This window comes from Lissotriton vulgaris, chromosome 8 (genome assembly GCF_964263255.1).
Source record: "Lissotriton vulgaris chromosome 8, aLisVul1.2, whole genome shotgun sequence".
Lineage (NCBI taxonomy): Eukaryota > Metazoa > Chordata > Amphibia > Caudata > Salamandridae > Lissotriton > Lissotriton vulgaris.
In genome coordinates this window covers 1,207,116,490-1,207,135,606 of record NC_141696.1, presented here as the reverse complement: position 1 = coordinate 1,207,135,606, position 19,117 = coordinate 1,207,116,490, and the positions used below count along the sequence as shown (strand labels likewise).

The following is a 19,117-nucleotide window of genomic DNA, read 5'->3' as shown; positions in this document are numbered from 1 at the left end:
CTATTTGGGGGTTTTACCGTTAGGACATATAAAAACACTGTCCCACTTTTTAATAAAGAACACCCTGCCTTAGGGCTGGTAAGGTTTACCCGAGCGGTGACTTATATATTCAAAAAGAAGCCCTGGACTTTGTCATAGGCTTAAATGGCAAAGTCGAATTATCAGTTCGAAAACTGTTCTGCCTGCAAGCAATGGCAGACTGAGAGTCTTCCTTTACTTTGTCACACTTGTGGTGGCACAATTAGTGCTGCAGTTCATGAGTGACACTAACTTACAGACCCTGGGTACCCCGGTAGCATATACCAGGTATTTATAAGTTAACTTATACCAATTGTGGGCGAGTCAATCACACATACACATTTTAAGAGTCAGAGCACTGGCACAGAGACCTTTTGGACATTGCTCAGTGCTCTATTAAGAGTCAAAAAAACAGCCTCAGTTCAAAACTGGAGGGTTATCATGTAAAAAAGCGGAATTCCCTTATACCCACTCAAGAAACTTGCAAATTAACTCGTGTTAGACTTGTCAGCCCTTTGGGTGGTCCCTCCTATTTATTTATTTATTTATGTTGTCCCCTTTCTGCCTCCTAACCTTTGTTTGTTTTTGTGTCCACTCAAATTTTTGGTTTTGTCCTTAGGGCTTTGGGTGCCTCATTACTCCTACAACATCCTGAGGCACAGGTGCTCCTATAAAATGGAGAGTAGGGAGACACAAAATGGAGGCTTATAACTCATCATTTTACCTCAGGATCCCTAGCCATAAGAAAACAATGGGAAGGCTCTAGAACCTTCCAGCTAGTTCTAGCAACCAGAGCCCAGTCTATAAAAGGACAGAACCAGGGCGGCCATTTTAGAATGACCAGAGAGCTTGAGTTGAACTTGGTGAGGAGTTAGGCGATATTGTGGGGAGGGAGGCGCACTGAGTGAGGGTAGATCGTCCCCTGGGTCGGCTGCCCCTCTTTATTGACGTGACCCCCTACCTATTGACTTAACCCTGCCATCACTGGATTACCACTAGCTCCCTAAGCCTTTTTAGTGCCCCTGATAAAACGTCCCGGAGCTACTACTGGGGAAGCTGTAGGTAGCTGGACTGGGGAACACGGAAGCGGGAGCAACAGATCCTATAAAGACACCAAGAATAGCAGTGTAATTTGTCTATTCCCAACTTCCGCCTGCAGCGTACTAGCTAGCAGTGCTGTGAGCCCGAAGTCCCCTACTCGGAGCCCAGGTCCCTGAGGGAACCCAGAAGCGGGAAACAGAACTCACTGTGGAGGCTCCGGAGTGCCGTGAGAGAGGCGCCCAGTGTTTTTAGCCGTGATCCTTTCCTTTGCGGGAGTGTCCCTGACACAAGCTCCTTCAGCTGTGGTAGTGAGGAAAGGGGGGTCCGGCAGGCACCGATGAGGAGCGGCGGAAGGTGTGAGAACTCCGCCGGCAAGAGCGCTGTGTTGACGGAAGAGGCGGGGAGGAGATGAAGGAGGCCGACCGTGGTCGGAGACCTTTGGGTGTGTGGAGTCAGCGAGGAGAGAACTCCGGAAGAGCTGACTGACGCCCCTAAGACCGGCAGAGTGTAAGCGGCAAGGTTCAGTTCCGACCAGTAAGGTGTGGTAAATGTCCTCTCCACTGCTCTCCTTGGATAGACTGTACTATGACATCATAGAATGCCTGGGTGTCCCTCTGGCTCTCAGTGGCTCTCTATAACTTACTGGGCAGTTGGTCATCTGAGGCTGAGCTGCTAACAGCTGGCTCCTGGTGGGGTCCTACTTGTCTACTCCTGTACTTGTCATCTTGGAAAGAACCTACTAATAAAGAATCATACATACACAGTGGACTGTGCATCTTCTTTTACTACAGTTTGGCGACGTTTTAAAGAGGAGGAACCTACGTGTGAAATAAGGAAGCTTCTACAGGAAAGGAACTAAAGACATTTTGCTATTGATTCTACAAGGTAAAGAACTAATGACATTTTGGAATTTTAATTAAGCTGAAAGGTAACGCCCGGCTGACCCCACCAGTGTCCTGTTTCACCTTGGACAGCCTGCACCTGGGCGTTTGTTTGTGAAGGAACTGATCACTGTGAATGTACTCTTTGTCTTCTTGCTGTCATCTGGATTGTCTCCAGCAACAAAAAGTGTCTGAAACTCATTTGGCTTGATCACCCTTTTGTTTTTCTTCGACCTTTAACCCTTGACAGTTGGCAATTTGGTCATGTTTGGGTATCTTAAGACCATGTGATGTGCCCACTTTCACAGATCAGCCCAACTCCAGCAGTTCTCTTCACAACAACTACCTTTGACTCAAGGACCATTCCTGAGTCTTTCTTTTTATGTCAAAGTCCACTCCTTGTGTTTGCAACGTGTTTCAAGCCTGCACCTCTTGCCCTGCGTGAGACGTCGTGGGACATCAGCACCGTAATTTGTGCAGCTTTACGGAGGTTTGGTGCTTGTGTATTGCCAACAGCGCCGACATTTGCCTACTTTTACCCTGGCTTTGTGCTCATGTTTTGCCCACTGCTGTCTGTTATGGGAAGTCCGATACCCCTTGTCTGCCGTTATCGACTGTGTGGAGAGGAATACGAGCAGCACTGGTCTTAAATTACAGAGGCACGTCGTGCGCGTTTGCTGAGGTACACTTTGTTATATTTCTTATTTTTACAGCGTTGCATTTCTCATTCTCTCTGCTCTACGCTGGACAGTTCAACGGTCACTTTGTTTTTTTAAAACGGGTGCGCAAGCTTGGTCACGCGCTTAATCCTTACCTCGTTGTCGCGAGGAGCACCTCAGTGGCCATTCTGACGTCTGTCTTTTTCAGCTGCTTCTACGCTACCTGCTTACGTTTGCCCTAACGTGCCGAGAGCCACCCTGGGCAGCGTATCCTGCGTGCCGCCATTTTGATTGAATTCTCTGCGCAAGTCTGGGAGCGTATACAAGTGCGTTTGGTGTAATCTTCACTTCTTGTCAAACCGGTCCGCTTCATCGCTGCCAGTCAAATAGCGTTTTCGAGCTGGAAACATTTTGTACTGCAAACGAAAGTCCAGTTATGTGTCTCAAAGAAGTATGGATCTATAACAAGGATTACGTGACTTTTCAGTCTCATCGTTTTTTTCATCAAATGAACACTGCAAGGTTTCGGCGTTTCACAGGTCTAATCTACTTCGAGTTGAACATTCGATGCTTGTCACTTCCTGGTGCAGTCTATGAGGATCCCGGGTGAGAAATCGCTCACCGGAGCTGGTTTTATCTGTTATTTACGCTTGTATCTTTTACCTTGCTGCATACTTTGAGGTTGAGTTGAGTTGAGTCTTTCAGTTTGTCTTTGTCTGTAATGCCTTCTTTCTTTTGTTTTGTGTATAGCGTTTATGGGCATCCATTGAAAGGAAGTTTGTGACAAATCTTACTGATGCCTGTTTGACCTCGTTTGTCAGTTAGTTGTGGGGGCACTCAGTGTTTGTTGTTGACTCTTGTGTGGGCGCTTTGGTGTAACAGTTCTTTGAAGTAGTCAATGCCCATGTTTGTGTCCTAGAGTCATGTAGAACCTTATGGTGTACTCTTTCTAAGGGATGTTGTTGTTTTGAGTTCCAAGGGTGTGTATTTTTAGTTGTGCTCTTATTGGGTGTGGTTGTGTATTTGTGGGTAGTCAACGCCCCATTTTACTTCCCTGGTTTACTACCCTGCGGTGTACCCTGTTTAGGGGAAGTTGTGTTTTAGGTAGGGAGTGTATTTGTGGGTAGTCATGGCCCACTTAACAGGTTCACTACCCTGCGGTGTACCCTACTTAGGGGAAGTTGTGTATTAGGTAGCTGGTGTCTTTGTGGGTGGTCAATGCCCATTTCCCAGGTTCTCTACCCTGCGGTGTACCCTACTTAGGGGAAGTTGCGTTTTAGGTAGGTCGTGTATTTGTGGGTAGTCAATGCCCACTTCCCAGGTTCACTACCCTGCGGTGTACCCTACTTAGGGGAAGTTGTGTTTTTGGTAGATGGTATATTTGTGGGTAGTCAATGTCCACTTCCCAGGTTCACTATCCTGCGGTGTACCCTACTTAGGGGATGTTGTTCTTTTGTGGGTAGTCAATGCCCCCTTCCACTTCCTTGGTTAGCTATACTCTGTTGTAGTACCCTCTTTTGAGGTGGTTGTGATTTTAAAAAGGGTTAGTACCCTGTGTTTTTCTTTTGGGTGGAGATTGTTAAACATCATTTATTTTTGACACTCTGCTTCTATCTAGGTCTACCTGCCTGAGATCCGTGGCCAAGGGTTTCATGTCGGTGCGACTTTGTAAGAAGTTTTGTCTTTATTCTTCACCGTCACCTTGTTGTGAAAAGGGTTTGTGTCTACGCTCGCCTTTGTTTATCAGGGTGTTTATTCCCTTTTGTGAGCATGACCACCTTTCTTTGCTACTTTGGTTCTCTTCCATTTTGAACCATGCTTTTACTCTAAGGGAAGGGGATGTGGCATATAGTAGCATTTAGTTGTTTTTGTTTATTTATAATCTAGCATGTTTTTGTATCTGTTCATGCTAATGTTATCTCATGCAGTACTTGTTGCCTTTAAAGTACTTTGCCGAATTGTTTCCTTTTCTGTTCTTTCTCCATAAGGGAAGAGGATGTGTGGTAAATGTCCTCTCCACTGCTCTCCTTGGATAGACTGTACTATGACATCATAGAATGCCTGGGTGTCCCTCTGGCTCTCAGTGGCTCTCTATAACTTACTGGGCAGTTGGTCATCTGAGGCTGAGCTGCTAACAGCTGGCTCCTGGTGGGGTCCTACTTGTCTACTCCTGTACTTGTCATCTTGGAAAGAACCTACTAATAAAGAATCCTACATACACAGTGGACTGTGCATCTTCTTTTACTACATAAGGCGTGCAGATTCAGCTGGTATCGGAGCCTTCCCCGGTCCTTAGATAACAGAGCGGGCACAAACTGAAAGCGGACTGACAGAACTACAAGGAAAAAGTAAGCTGGGGACTTTAGTCTGGCGGGAGAAGAAGAACGAAATTGGGCCTTAGGCGGGGGCAGCGTTACTGGCTATGAAGTAACGCCCAGGCTTTGGGATATCTTCCATCTGATAATCTGCGCCACAGACATTAACTCATAAGTACGTGACTCATTTACCTCAGTACCTTCCTTGGTGGGAAAAGTCGCCTGTGGGTGTGAGATTTCTAAATGGAGGTTTAATTACCAGCTAATGGAAGCCAGGGTAACAGGGCTGTTCCGGGGATAAGAAAGCATTAATTGGAGGGGGGGTGGCTCCTTTTATGCAGATCATTTAGAGCCTAAGAATGTCACTGTGAAAACCTGTCAATCCACTGTGGTTTTAGAGCAAGCTTAAAGGCTTCATGGAATGAATAAATAACCTGCCTGTCTCTATTCGGATATCCAGCTGCTTGAACCAAGTTACAAGTGTGCCATTAGTGGAACTGTGATGAAAACCTGTATCTTCCTGCTTGTAATATCATGGAGTCCTCGAGGGTAATGTACAGCCATGCCTCCCCGTAAGGAAGCTTTATTCTTGCTGGTTACCTTATTTAAACTGTGAAACTATTACTGCCTGATTAAAGTGCAGGGGTTATTGCTGAGCTCCTTTCATTTGGGGGAGAAAGGTAATATTAATGCCAGTTTTGAGTATACCAATAATCAAATGTGGAGATATTTAATGTACTGAATTTAAACACTGCTGAAAGACAAAGACATACTAAAGATTTCTATAAAGCAAACCGTATTTTTCCTAATAAGGTGTAGTGTCTTCTTTTGGTGGAAGGGCGCTGAGTTACTGTGCGAAGTAAGATGCAAGCATAACACAATTGGCCTTGGAGAATAGTCATTCCTACTCTGTGCCAGGCTACCCTATGTGGACTGGGAACCCCAGGTCCAACAACTCCCATCACCTGTGGCTAACCCTCCGTGAGAATAGTGTAGTGACCTCCTTAGAAAGACAACATCCCACGAAGCTCTTCTTAAGTATTTATTTGTAGTTAAGTTCAAGAGAAGAAAAGTGCATGCAGCAGATCAGGCAGGTAACAGCAATATGATCTAACAACATTCTACCATCTGCAGAACAAGCCTCGGGTGCTGGGTCCACCAGCCCACCTTGCAATTCCATGAAGGTATTTCCAGTCTCCCCATAACCTCCTCCTAGTCATTGAAACGTAGCTAATGGATTTGTATTTATTCTCCAAGATCTTCTCTGGACTGTCTACAATGTCCTCCAAAGAAACAAGACTAATTGATGTGGTGTTAAAGTTGCTATTGTCTTGTAATTGCATGTATATGATATCCAAATCTACAATTCGGCACAATGAATTAAATAGCCTGAGATATCAGTCCATCAGGCACCTGCTTGTGAAATGCATCACTCACCCAGGTTCCTTGTTTGAATATATGATTCTAAAGCCCTCTGAAACTTACTGACCAAATCATCATGCCTCCACCTGTTTGCAAACTGGACCATTTTGACCTATTCAATTTATAAATGCACAATGTAGTCAATAACAAGGACCACCACTGCTTCTTACAAATGGCTAAAATGCATCATCATGCCTGTGACATCATCAATCACAAAATTCTCATATATCCCAAAAATAGATATTTCAGTCAACCTGCTCCTGGATCACATACACATATGTTTCACAGTACCAGGTGAGCTCACCTCGAAGTATGCCAGTCTCTACCTTTAAAACTAATGTTTCTTTGTACAAAAACCAGTGTTACATCAATATGGACACCGTACTTTGCACTCTTCCATGTGCAGTAGCACCACATGACCGCTCTCCATAATAAATGAATGCAAGCAAGATCACCGTCCTCGACTAGTGCTTCTCCATTGTAAAGCCAGGGACAAAACTGGTATTAAAATAGTTATTGTGGAATTATGCCCTCTGAAATACCAGGGAAGAACATAGGAAAGGGAGATAAGCAAAGCAAATTAACCTCCTTACTGTACTCATTGCCCATACATTATCACAGATTCAACCGAACTGTTGGTTGAAAAGATCAACCCACTTCCACACTTGTGTCCAAAATGGATTTTCAAAAGCCACTCCAACCCTGGTATGAGCAATTCAATCTATTGTATCCAAATGTCCTTGTGATCTACTATAAATTTTTAAGGCCAAACAGGAGGTTCATAGACAATGCTATAGCACTAATATATGAGCAATGTTGTGCTCAAAATGCTCTTTTGGTAGTACAGTAATGCCACGTGGTTGTGATATTCCCAGGAAGAAACACCACCCTTTTACATGTAGAGGTTTCTTACGTGTTCTACACTATGACATTTGACATACATTTGCAGGATACTGTTCTCAGAAATTGCATTTGCTTACATTTTCATTTCGTAGGCACACTATCATGACTCCTTGAACATTTAGTACAAGCTATGAAGCTCACAGCGCAAATGTTGTCGATTGTTGTTGTCCGGTTGGTGACAACGCTATCACAATAGGATAAACAATAGCAGCCTGACTGTGGGTTCGGCATGGTGTTATGGGTTCTGTTTATTATACATACACAGAAGCATTTCCGTGTTTGGATCAGGGGAGCACTCCACTGAGTCGGGGAGGTCACTGCATGCCGGAATTCCAGTCCATCCGATTCCTGCTTCCCTCTACGAGGATGGATGTCTAACTTGGGACCAAGATAAGGAGGCAGCAGGGGGAGGGAAGGCAGGAGGGGGGCCTGCGCTCGTTTCCCTTGTGGGAACGAGCAGGGGCACCATATGTTTGCAAGGTAATTACAAACATATGCTGTCCCTGCTCGCTCCCACCAGGGAATAGCCAGGCGTGCACGCGTTGCCACTGAAGGCAATGAAACGCGTGCACGTGTTTGCTTGAAAGTGCGCATCGATGGCTATAGGTCTTTCTCCTATGCAACGCATGCGCGTTGCGTAGGCGAGACCTAAAAAAAGAAAGAAATACTCGTTTTTCTTGACCTTCTGGTCTTTCTTCTACTTATTCCATTTTGAATGCTCCAGCTTTATTCTTCTGTCAACCCATTTTTAGGTCTCGCAGAGAGACCTATAGCTGTCCATCCACAAAGCTGACTTTTTAGGAGGAGGATTCTCAACAGTTCACGTGAAATCACGTGACCACAAGCTCCTTCGTGCATGAGCTTGCATTTCCCCACAGGCTTCCCCCTGCCAGCAGCATTTGCCAGATCAAAGGCTTCAGCTGCCCCGCCCGCATTTCTCCTGCACTCGGCCCACCCCCCTCCCTCTCCATATGGTGCGCTCTGCCTTAGGCCAGCATCTCTCCTCCCATAATTATTCACTCTCGTCACCCTTCCTCCCAGTCCCCACAAGCAGGCAGCAGCTTCAAAGGGATCTGCTTCCCCGCCCACTGCTTCACACTTCACGGCTTGGCGGCCGTGACTCGCATTTCTCCTTCCCCCTCTCCCTCTGTGATCTCTCGCTGCTTCTCACCTCAAATCTCCCCCCTCCACCCCCGTGCAGCCGGTCCCTCTTCACCCCTTCAACCTCAGTCTATTTCTAGATAGACTTTCTTATCAGTCCGTCGTATAAATTAACCCTAGTATTGTTTCTGGGTTGGTGTTCGGCCACCGTATTTAAGAGGGTAAAACGCTTCTTCTCCCCCCCACCTCCGCTTTGTTCTTTGCCTGTGCTTGCAGTTCATTTGCCATCTTGGCATACTTGAATGATCCTAATGTGTTGCTTAAATCGTGGATGCACTGGGTAATCCAGATTAACAGTCCATGTACAATCTTTATGGCATCTCAGCCATGTACCGGGTTCCTCTGCATTTGCATTGTCTCGGCTCAAATATCATGTCTAATTGCTTTGTTTATGCCACTTCTGCTTGTTGTCGGTGTTTCTTGTTCCTACTGTATTGCACCGTTTGCTCCTCTTGTATTTTGTTTGCTCACGATTGCCACTTTTGCCTCATATAATGTAACGTTTGCTTTTGAAATGTGTTCGCTTGTAATGTTCTCTTGTTTACATTGAAATATGGCGGACACGTGTTTTGTGTTATACACATTTGACAGCGTGTCCATCTCCTCTGTTGCATGAGGGACTAAATCATTTGCGAGTATATGTCGGGCACTTTTATCAGTGTTTATTCTGCTCTGTGTGCAGTCACTACACGTTAGTTGTGTGCGTATCTAACTATGTGTATGTCTATTTCTCTGTTGTATGCACAGTTCTCGGCGGGCTGATAGCTGTGCATTTATTCATAACATAAGTGTGTGTCTAGTCCTGTGTGTTTCAGTACATCTGATTCGTATCAACTCGTACCTGGGTCTGTTTCTTTTCTGAATAATTTTATTTTCGCGTGTCCCTCCTTTTAATTTAATGGGTGCTTTTTCTGTTGCCTCTGCAGTGTCTACCTAGCACATGTGTGTGCATAATGAACCCCGTGTTTTTGTACATGTGTTTCCCTTCTCTGTATACGTTTTACTCCTGTCTATGTGGCTTGTTACTTTGTTGTGTGTCTACTACCACGTTCCTGTGTTTTGTATGAGTACAACGCCATATTTCTAGTTCTCGGTTGTGTGTATCCTACAGGGCTCCTAATTCCTGTTGTGTCTGTCTGTTTCTCGGTTACATGTGTGTTTAATCCAATTAGAACATATCCTGCATAACCAAGTGCACATGTGCGTGCAACAAATCCTTTACCTTCGCACGAGAGAACAGGAAACGACCACGGCACCTTTTAGGGCTGGTTCTCAGGTCCTTTAAAGCCACACAGCAATCCGCACTTAGACCCGGATTACAATCTTGGGGGCAGATTTAAAAACCCTTGGGCCATTTTTGCGTCACTTTTCCCAAGTTAAAAGTGACGCAAAAGTGGCGCACAGGGCTTGCAAATCTTCTCCTTTGGTGTTCCGTTTCCGGCGCAAAGTTTCAAATCCGGTGGTATTTGCCCACGATCTTATTTCACATATGCCTTTGGCAAATCGCAACTTGGGAGTGGTTTGCCTGATGTTTTCTGGCAGGCCCAACTTGCTAAGAATCTGGTTCAGTAATAACCACAACATCACGATTTGTGTGATCTGGAAATCAGAGGGGTGCTCCAATTTGCAGATTCTGGAATGTCCATGTGCATTTAGAGGACTCAATCAAAAAATTGAGCTATTTGACAATAAAGATTCTCAGTTGTTTTTCCCCCGTCAAAAACACAAGAGCCAATAGCGTGGAATCGGAAACTTGTGAACTCAGCACCTGGGAAAATGCTGCCCACATTGGGAGTTTGCATCGGTCACAGAATTAACACCCGTGTTGTAACCTTTGGGTAATACATGCGAGATACATAGGCTGGCACACATCATATCTCAGAAAATGTAGCAACACAACCCACAGGCTCTTGTTTTTACATCTCGCGTCTCTCCCGGACGTGCGGCTCTTGCTCTGCGGGTCACCAAACACTTCACTCACAACCTTCCTTCATCCATAGAGCACTTCTGTGACGAAGACACAAGTGCAAGGCAATTTATTTATTTATATAGCGCTTATTACCCCTGATGAAGCGTCCTGATTCGATTATTTTGACTCTAAATGCACATAGTTGACAGTGTCTACTGTGCCTTTTATTAAAGCACTCAGATGTCAGCTCGGACTACACGTGCGCCATATAAAAGAAAAGAAACATTACCCAGTGTGAATCCCCTGCCTGCCCCTCAGAGAGTCCCGGCCCTCCACCGATTCCAAGCGAGCACTTAAAGACACACCCAGTATGCAGGCTTCCAGCACAGAGGCCAAGCAACGAATGAACAATGCTTTCCCTAACCCTTGCTTTCCCCGCGTGTCCACAGCAGTGTGCCGACCTGCCATTGGTTGTGAAGGGTGTAAGTGACATGCCATCGAAAAGCACCGGGTAGGTAGACTCCGAGACTGAAAGTACCCAAGTAAAAAACATCAATCGATGTTTTTATTTAATAAGTTATTAATTGCATGACTTTGTAAAAGGTAAAAAGTTAGTGGTTTTTATGTATATTTTTTGTATGTTTAATTGTACCCGTAAGGGACAGTGGTGCAGTAAACTTTGCGTTCATTTTTAAATTAAAATGCCCCTATTGATATATGTTGGCTTGAATGCAGAGTGCAGTCTAGATGGATTTAGGCGAGCGTCACAGCATTGTTCACATTGTAACTCATTCTCAGGGGACGGCCATACAGCACTAGGGCATCTGTGGATTCACAGTGCCCAGTTCAAACTCGGAAGGATGATATACTAAGCCGGCCCAGTAAGAATGTCCATCTAAGCTGAATGTTGCACACAGCAGCAACAGGCGCGTTGACACCGAGGGCTATCCTGCCTCGCTTTGTATCCTCTTAAGTCCATTGCATTGTTTGGGTTCACACAAGTCTCGACTTTCTTTTGATATGCAAATCGACCCACTTTGAACACCATTTACCACTAAACTGCTTCTATGTGTTGATTGTTAAGGAGGAAGTGGGGACGTGCAGAGTAAAATAAAAAGCATTTGCAATGCAATGATCTCGCATTCCCCCCCCCCCCACCCTTCCTTTGATGTCCACAGCGCGTGGCCTCTGCCTGTCGCCTCTCCGTCCTTCACAGCCCCTCTCTGTCATGGAATCTCAAATTTGGGGACTACATCTTCAAAACAAGCCTGTTCATGTTGACACTTGCAATTAGAATCCTTTCTTTCTTTCCATTCATCCTTTCTTTCCTTCTTGTCTTTCCTTCCTTTCCATCCTTTCTTGCCTTCTTTTTCTTTCTTCCATTCCTTCCTTCCTTTCCTCCCTCCCTTTCATTCCTTTTTTTACTTTCTCCCTTCCTTTCTTTATTCCCTTCCCTTCCACATTCACTCAGCATCACCACAGCACAACTCAGCACCACCACAGCATCACTCAGCGCCACTACAGCATCACTCAGCGCCACCACAGCACCACTCAGTGCCACCCCAGCACTACCACAGCATCACTCAGCAAGACCACCACAGCATCACTCAGCACCAGCACAGCACCACTCACCGCCACCACAGCATCACTCAGCCCCACCCCAGCATCACTCAGCCCCACCACAGCACCAAACACACCCTGAACCCCCAAAACCCAAACACACCCTAAACCCTAAAATTAACCCTGGCATCCCAAAACCCAAACACACCCTGAACCCCCAAATTAACCCTTGCACCCCAAACACACCTTAAACCCTAAAATTAACCCTGGCACCCCAAAACCCAAACACACCCTGGACCCCCAAATTAACCCTTGCACCCCAAAACCCAAATACACCCTGAACCCCCAAATTAACCCTTGCACCCCAAACACACCTTAAACCCTAAAATTAACCCTGGCACCCCAAAACCCAAACACACCCTGAACCCTCAAATTAACCCTTGCACCCCAAAACCCAAACACACCCTGAACCCTCAAATTAACCCTTGCACCCCAAAACCCAAACACACCCTGAACCCCAATATTAACCCTTGCACCCCAAAACCCAAACACACCCTAAACCCTAAAATTTACCCTGGCACCCCAAAACCCCAAAACACCCTGAACCCCCAAATTAACCCTTGCACCCCAAACACACCCTGATCTGTAGTGAAGGAGTCAACGCGTAGGTTAGAAGAAAGTAGTTTTAATGCAGGAATGACAACTTGACATCCACAAGTAGAGTAGAGCAGTTAACTCAGCGAGATCCAACAGCAGAATGAGCTGCTGACACAGGAGCATTCTACATGGCATACAGAAGTTCTAAAAACGACATCATGTAGGAATACAACACACCTCCCACCGAAAAACAAAACAAAAAAAAAAAAAGATAAACCCAAAAATAAATAAAAATTAAAAAAAAAAAAAAACACTAAGAGCAAACATAATCCATAAGCTTTACAGGAACATGTTTTACACGAGAACTACTGCGTGAAGCAACAGGCTGCGAATCACTGCGTAAACAAACAGGCTGTGAAGAGCACGCCTGAGAAGCAGCATTTTGAGAAACATCATGAGTATTAGAAGGAACAACCTGTAATGAAAAATTGTTAGGACAAGCTTGAGGCAAAGACACTTGAGGAGAATGCAAATTATCAAAGACTTCATGAGAACCATGAAAACCGGAATCAAAATCAGGAACAGATAGGTCCCCAGAGGAACTAGGATCCAAACGAACATTCTTTTTATCCACGACATTAGACCTGCAAACTGAAATACGCCTGAAATTCCAAATCTTACCCCCCTCTACTCTAACAGCTTTACTGAAGACCTCCGTAACTTTGACAGGGGAAGACCACCTGGATATGCCTTTAGGAATGATACCACCAAACTTCACCCTCACCAAGTCACCAACAGAGATTTTAGGAGAAACAGGTCTTGGGGAAGAGCTCTTAAGCATTTTGTCCTGGTATTTACCAACGCGGTCTCTAATACTCTTCATATCCAACTCCAGATACCCAGAGTCTTTCGTCTTCAGCCACCAAGGAAAGATCTTGGTACCAGGTTTCCTGCAACGCAACATTTCAAAGGGGGACAAACCAGTAACAGAGTTCGGAGACATACGATAGGTGAACAAAGTGGCCTGTAGAGCTTTTTTCCACTTCAATCCACTCCGTAAAGCCAATTGGCAGGACTCCTTAATCACTCTGTTAAAGCGTTCCACCTGGCCATTGGATTGTGGGGAGTAATTCGAAACTCTTTTGTGAAGAATGCCACAAGTTTCTAGAAAAGCAGAAAAAACGTCACTTACAAATTGCGGCCCATTGTCGGAAACAATTTCTTCAGGTAAACCCTCTCTACAAAAAACTTCATTTAAAAACTCAACAACAACTTCAGAATTGACCTTTTCAACAATTTTTAACTCGGGCCACTTAGAGAAATAATCCACAAGCACCACAGCAAACATGTCTTTCCCTGACTGGTAATTAAAAGGACCGATGATGTCAATTCCCAACTTTCTCCAAGGTCCACAGGCAAATTCAACAGGGGAAAGCCCAGAAGAAACAGGTTTCACAGATTTGTCGCTCAGAGAGCATGGAGAACAGTTCCTTACCCACCTGCCAACCATAGCGTCCATACTAGGCCACCAATAAAACTCTCGGATCCTCCTTTTAGTCGTGGACATCCCCATGTGGCCTTCATGGGCTAAATTGCAAATAGATTCACGAACATTAAGGGGAGGGACAATCTTGTCATCTCTGTAAACCATATCGTCGATTACCGACAATTCATCTTTTACTTTGAAAAAGGAAGCTAAGTCACCACATAGCTTCCTCTCTTCAGGCCAACCAGCACTCAAGAATGTTTTGACCTTAGCAAGAACCTCATCGTGATGCATAGCATCAGACCAAACACTTTCAGTGATGGAGTTTTCTAAGTCCTTACCGCCAATTAGATTAACATCACAAAGAGAGAAAGCGACATCACATTCATCACAAATATCCGTGTTAGAAGTATCACCAACAGGAAGACGTGACATACAGTCTGCATGTACATTAAGCCGTCCAGGGACATAGACAACTTCACACCGGTACTCTTGCAACTTAGCAGCGAGACGAGCAAGACGAGCAGTGAGAGTTCTACCACCACCAGCTGACAACATGTTAACAAGAGGTTTATGATCAGTCCTCAAAGTAAATTTCGTACCCCAAAGAAATTGGCGAAAATGCTGAGTAGCCCAAGTGCAAGCAAGAAGCTCCTTCTCTATGGTAGAATAATTAAACTCGGCGTCCCGTAAAGTCCTAGAAGCATAGGATACAACATATTCCCCAAAACGATCCTTTTGCATAAGAACGGCACCAAGCCCTACATTACTGGCATCTACGCAAACAATGCAGTCTTTGTGGACAGAAAAAGGTTTAAGAAAGGGAGCATTGACAATTTTGCTTTTTAAAGAATCAAAAGAGGTTTGCTGTTCTGTACCCCAAATAAATTTAGCTTGTTTTTTCAGCAAAGACCGCAAGGGGTGTACAATAGTAGAATAATCTTTGACAAATTTGCCATAAAATTCGGTAAGTCCTAAGAAGGACAACAACTGTTCCTTGGAGGAAGGAATGGGAGCATCAGTAATACTTTTTACATGATTGAGTTTAGGTTTTATGCCATCTTTAGAAATCTCATGCCCCAAATATTCAACTTTAGGTTGTCTAAATTTGCACTTGTTAAACTTTAAGGTAAGACCCTTCTTTTGCACATTGGACAGTACACAATGCAAATTGTGATCATGTTCCTCGACATCTACTCCAAAAATCAGGATATCATCTTGGAACGCGATGGCTCCTTTACATTCAAGAAGAACCTCTTTCATCAGGCGTTGGAACACAGACGCAGCACTGGCGAGTCCAAAAGGCATTCGCAAGTACTGGAACATGCCTTCAGGAGTCACAAAAGCTGTAAGTCTTTTTGAATCTTCATGTAGCTCAACCTGATGGTAGGCACTAGCTAAATCAATGGTTGAAAAAACAGTGGCACCTGTGAGAGAAGAAATTAATTCGTGGATGTTTGGGAGAGGATGCTTATCTACCCAGATCTCCTTGTTTAAACTGCGGAGATCCACACACAGACGGAGCTCGCCAGAACTTTTGAGTGATAAAACAATGGGAGAAACCCAAGGAGAGGATTCTATAGGTTCAATGATCTGTTTTGATACAAGATCACCCAAAATGTCCTTTAACTTCTCACGATAGGCTAATGGAACATTCCTGACCCTGTGTCTGACTGGAATGGCATTATCATTCAGGATAATCCTGTGCTTAAAATCAACAAACTTACCTAAGGTGTCCTTAAAAACATCAGGGAATTTTTTTTAGTGTTTTCTACAAACAGAGAATTGTCTCCCACATCACAAATACTCAAAACATATGGTTCACCTAGATAAACTGGGGGGTTGGCATTGGGATCAAGTTTAATGCCAAGTAAACGTTGATGTGGCCAACTTAAGATAGCAACACCTTTGGTGGCGACATAAACTTTCCCTTTGGCAAATCTATCAGCAACCTGAATATCAGCCCAAAAGAAACCTTCCATATTTATTTTTTTTCCAGTGTAACCACCTGGAGATATATCAGAAGTCAATAATTTCCTGTCACCCCAGAGATTTTTAAACAGATTCAAACCAATAATGGAATACCATGAGCATGAATCCATCATTAAGAGAACGGGTTGGTTATCAACTAAAATGGTGTAAGAGGGAAACTCTTTCTGTTCAGAATCATCCACAGATAGAATACAATTGAAACTTTGTAAAACTTCTTCCTCTTCCTGAGAAATATAATTGACCCTTTGGGAAGAACGACAAACATTAGCGAAATGTCCTTTCCTTTTACATTTAACACAAACTCTATCCCAAGCTGGACATCCTCTATAATTTCCCAAATGGTTAGAACTACCACATCTGTAACAATAAACATTTTTCCTGTAGGAAAACTTATTTTCGACAATATTCTTATTTTCAGGAACTTTCTTCTCATTGTCCTTTCTAGGAGGTAACCTATTAAAATTAGATGAAGTGTTTTGACTCTTCACCAACGAAACTTCAGTTTCAGGAACTTGAGGCTTGGACGTTTGACCTCTGATTTCCGAAACAAACAATTCGGATTGCTCAATGCCTTTAGCAATGTTGATAACAGCGCTTAAGGAAGATTCTGTGCCCAACCAAAGTCTTTCTTGAATTTTCTTGCTCTTGGTGCGCATCATTATTTGATCTCTGAGAACTTGTTCGTAAGAGATGGTTTCAAAGGCACAAGAACAAGCCAAAGATCGTAAGGCAGAGACATAATCCTCAATAGATTCATCCTGTTTTTGTACGCGGGAATAAAATTTGAAGCGTTCCATAACAGTATTGATCTTTCTTCCGAAACGAATTTTCATCTGTGCACAAGCTTTCTCAAAAACATCCATGTCTCCTGCATCATCAATTGATGGAAGATTGTCAAATTCTTTAATGCCAGCTCCACCAAGACAGTGTCTGAGGAGAGCTAACTTGCGTTTAGCTGAACACCCATCTTTTTCTAAAACATCAACATAGGCTAAGAACATTGGGTGCCATAAATCCCATTCAATGTTAGGATCACCAGCAATTTGTAAAAAATGAGGTGGAGCAGAGATATTGGACATGCTTGTTATATTTTTGTAAATAAAATTGACTTGAAAATGAAATTAAAAAAAATAAAAATAATGTAGAGATTCAAGTACCTTATTGTTAGTAGACCGCTAAGCAGCAAATCCGGTAGAAAAACGAGGCAAAATGACGAAGAAATGATGAAAAAGAGAATAGCTTCGTGAAAGTTGCTTTTCCGACTCACGAAGTAAATAACCAAGATGGCGGCACGTTGTGACGTCAGACGTAGTAAAGGTGAAAGGGTAATACCCAGAATGCACCTGATTTCCGGAATTGGAGCGATCGGCACGTAAAGGCAGAAGTTCTTCGGCGTTGCTAGGCGCTGCAATGAAGGTTCCGAGGCAGAAGCTCTTCGGCGTTGCTAGGCGCTGCAATGAAGGTTCCTTCGTGTTGCCAGGATGCAGCGGGTGCAGAGAAAAGTGCGAGAGAAAGTTCCACGCTGTTTGAAGGATGCGTTTAACGGAACTTACCACACGGTATGCAAAGTTATTTTTGCCAAGTTGGAAAAGATACAGAAAACTCACGGTTAGCACGTTAAAGGTGAAAAGTTCAGGGCACGACGGTGAAAACGTCGGCAGTGCTAGTAGGAAGGCAGTTTTCGCGATTTTTCCAACAGCTGAAAGGTGAACGTTGTCATTCCATAAATCCTTCTTGTTAGCAGCTGTAGCTGAAGTTACCCAGTCGTCGCCAGAAATTATGTAGTGAAGGAGTCAACGCGTAGGTTAGAAGAAAGTAGTTTTAATGCAGGAATGACAACTTGACATCCACAAGTAGAGTAGAGCAGTTAACTCAGCGAGATCCAACAGCAGAATGAGCTGCTGACACAGGAGCATTCTACATGACATACAGAAGTTCTAAAAACGACATCATGTAGGAATACAACATGATCCCCAATATAAAATTAACCCTGGCACCCCAAAACCCAAACACACCCCGAACCCCCAAATTAACCCTTGCACCCCAAACCGAAACACACCCTAAACCCTAAAATTAACCCTGGCACCCCAAAACCCAAACACACCCTGAACCCCCAAATTAACCCTTGCACACCAAACCCAAACACACCCTAATATTAACCCTTGTACCCTAAAACCCAAACACACCCTAAACCCTAAAACTAACCCTGGCACCCCAAAACCCAAACACACCCTGAACCCCCAAATCAACCCTTGCACTCCAAAACCCAAACACACCCTGAACCCCCAAATTAACCCTTGCTCACCAAACACACCCTAAACCCTAATATTAACTGTTGTACCCTAAAACCCAAACACACCCTAAACCCTAAAATTAACCCTCGCACCCCAAACACTAACATTCTCTAAACCCTTAAATTACACCTGGCCCCCCAAAACACAAACGCACCTTCAACCCTAAAATGACCATGTACGCCCTAAAATCCAAAAGCCCTACAAACCCCAAAACTGTTTATGAATGCGGAATGCCGGGAGGCGCTGCTGTGATTGCAAATGATACTTTCTGTACCCCCAGGCTGCACTTCCTTCATAGAGTATTTCCATAAACACATAGTTTAGTGGAATCCGATTATTAGACTCATTAAACAACTGCGGACAGACCTGCCCGAGGAATAGGTCTTGCAAAGGAAAACAAGCTTTGTCGTCATGGTGACTGCCGAATTCACTCCATCACAATACTAAAATAAATTTTTAAAAAGCACAGCTGTCTCGAACACAATGCCAAAATCACCTACTGTAAACCAATAGTCTGCCGGCTGGCTGGGACTCGAACCGCAGGTCCTCAGCTCAGTGGAGAGCAGCTCTAGTACCTTTGCATAAACCGGAAGCCGGAGGATTCCTCTTGCAAAAGCCTACGCACATCCGGGAGCGCCGGAAGTTACGTGATTGTTCTGCGGCAAGAACGAAGACCGCCTCGAGTGCAATGGCCATAAAAGGGATAGATGGATTGCCATCGGTGTTTTTATTTTTCAAACTCTACTGTGCTGCAGCTGCTACCAGGGGGTAGATGTTAGTCCATCGGAGCAAGCCCCATGCTATATCTGCACGCGCCCATCCTGGGTCAGAGCCCCCATTCATAGCGCTGCCTTTCTTAAAAAAGAGCAGCATCGATCC

At 44.3% G+C, this 19,117-nt stretch overlaps 1 protein-coding gene across 4 annotated transcripts in view; it reads right to left on the bottom strand.

The window, feature by feature from the left end:
• Positions 1–18,846, bottom strand: part of SUPT20H (SPT20 homolog, SAGA complex component) — a 447,817-nt gene extending 428,971 nt beyond the window's left edge. For 2 of the 4 annotated variants that reach the window (XM_086935080.1, XM_086935082.1), the window contains exon 1: positions 18,739–18,846. The gene's annotated coding sequence lies outside the window, so the exon portion shown is untranslated. The remainder of the gene's footprint in view (positions 1–18,738) is intronic. The other 2 variants (XM_086935081.1, XM_086935083.1) reach the window with 2 other exon arrangements.
• Between the last annotated feature and the right edge of the window lie 271 nt (positions 18,847–19,117).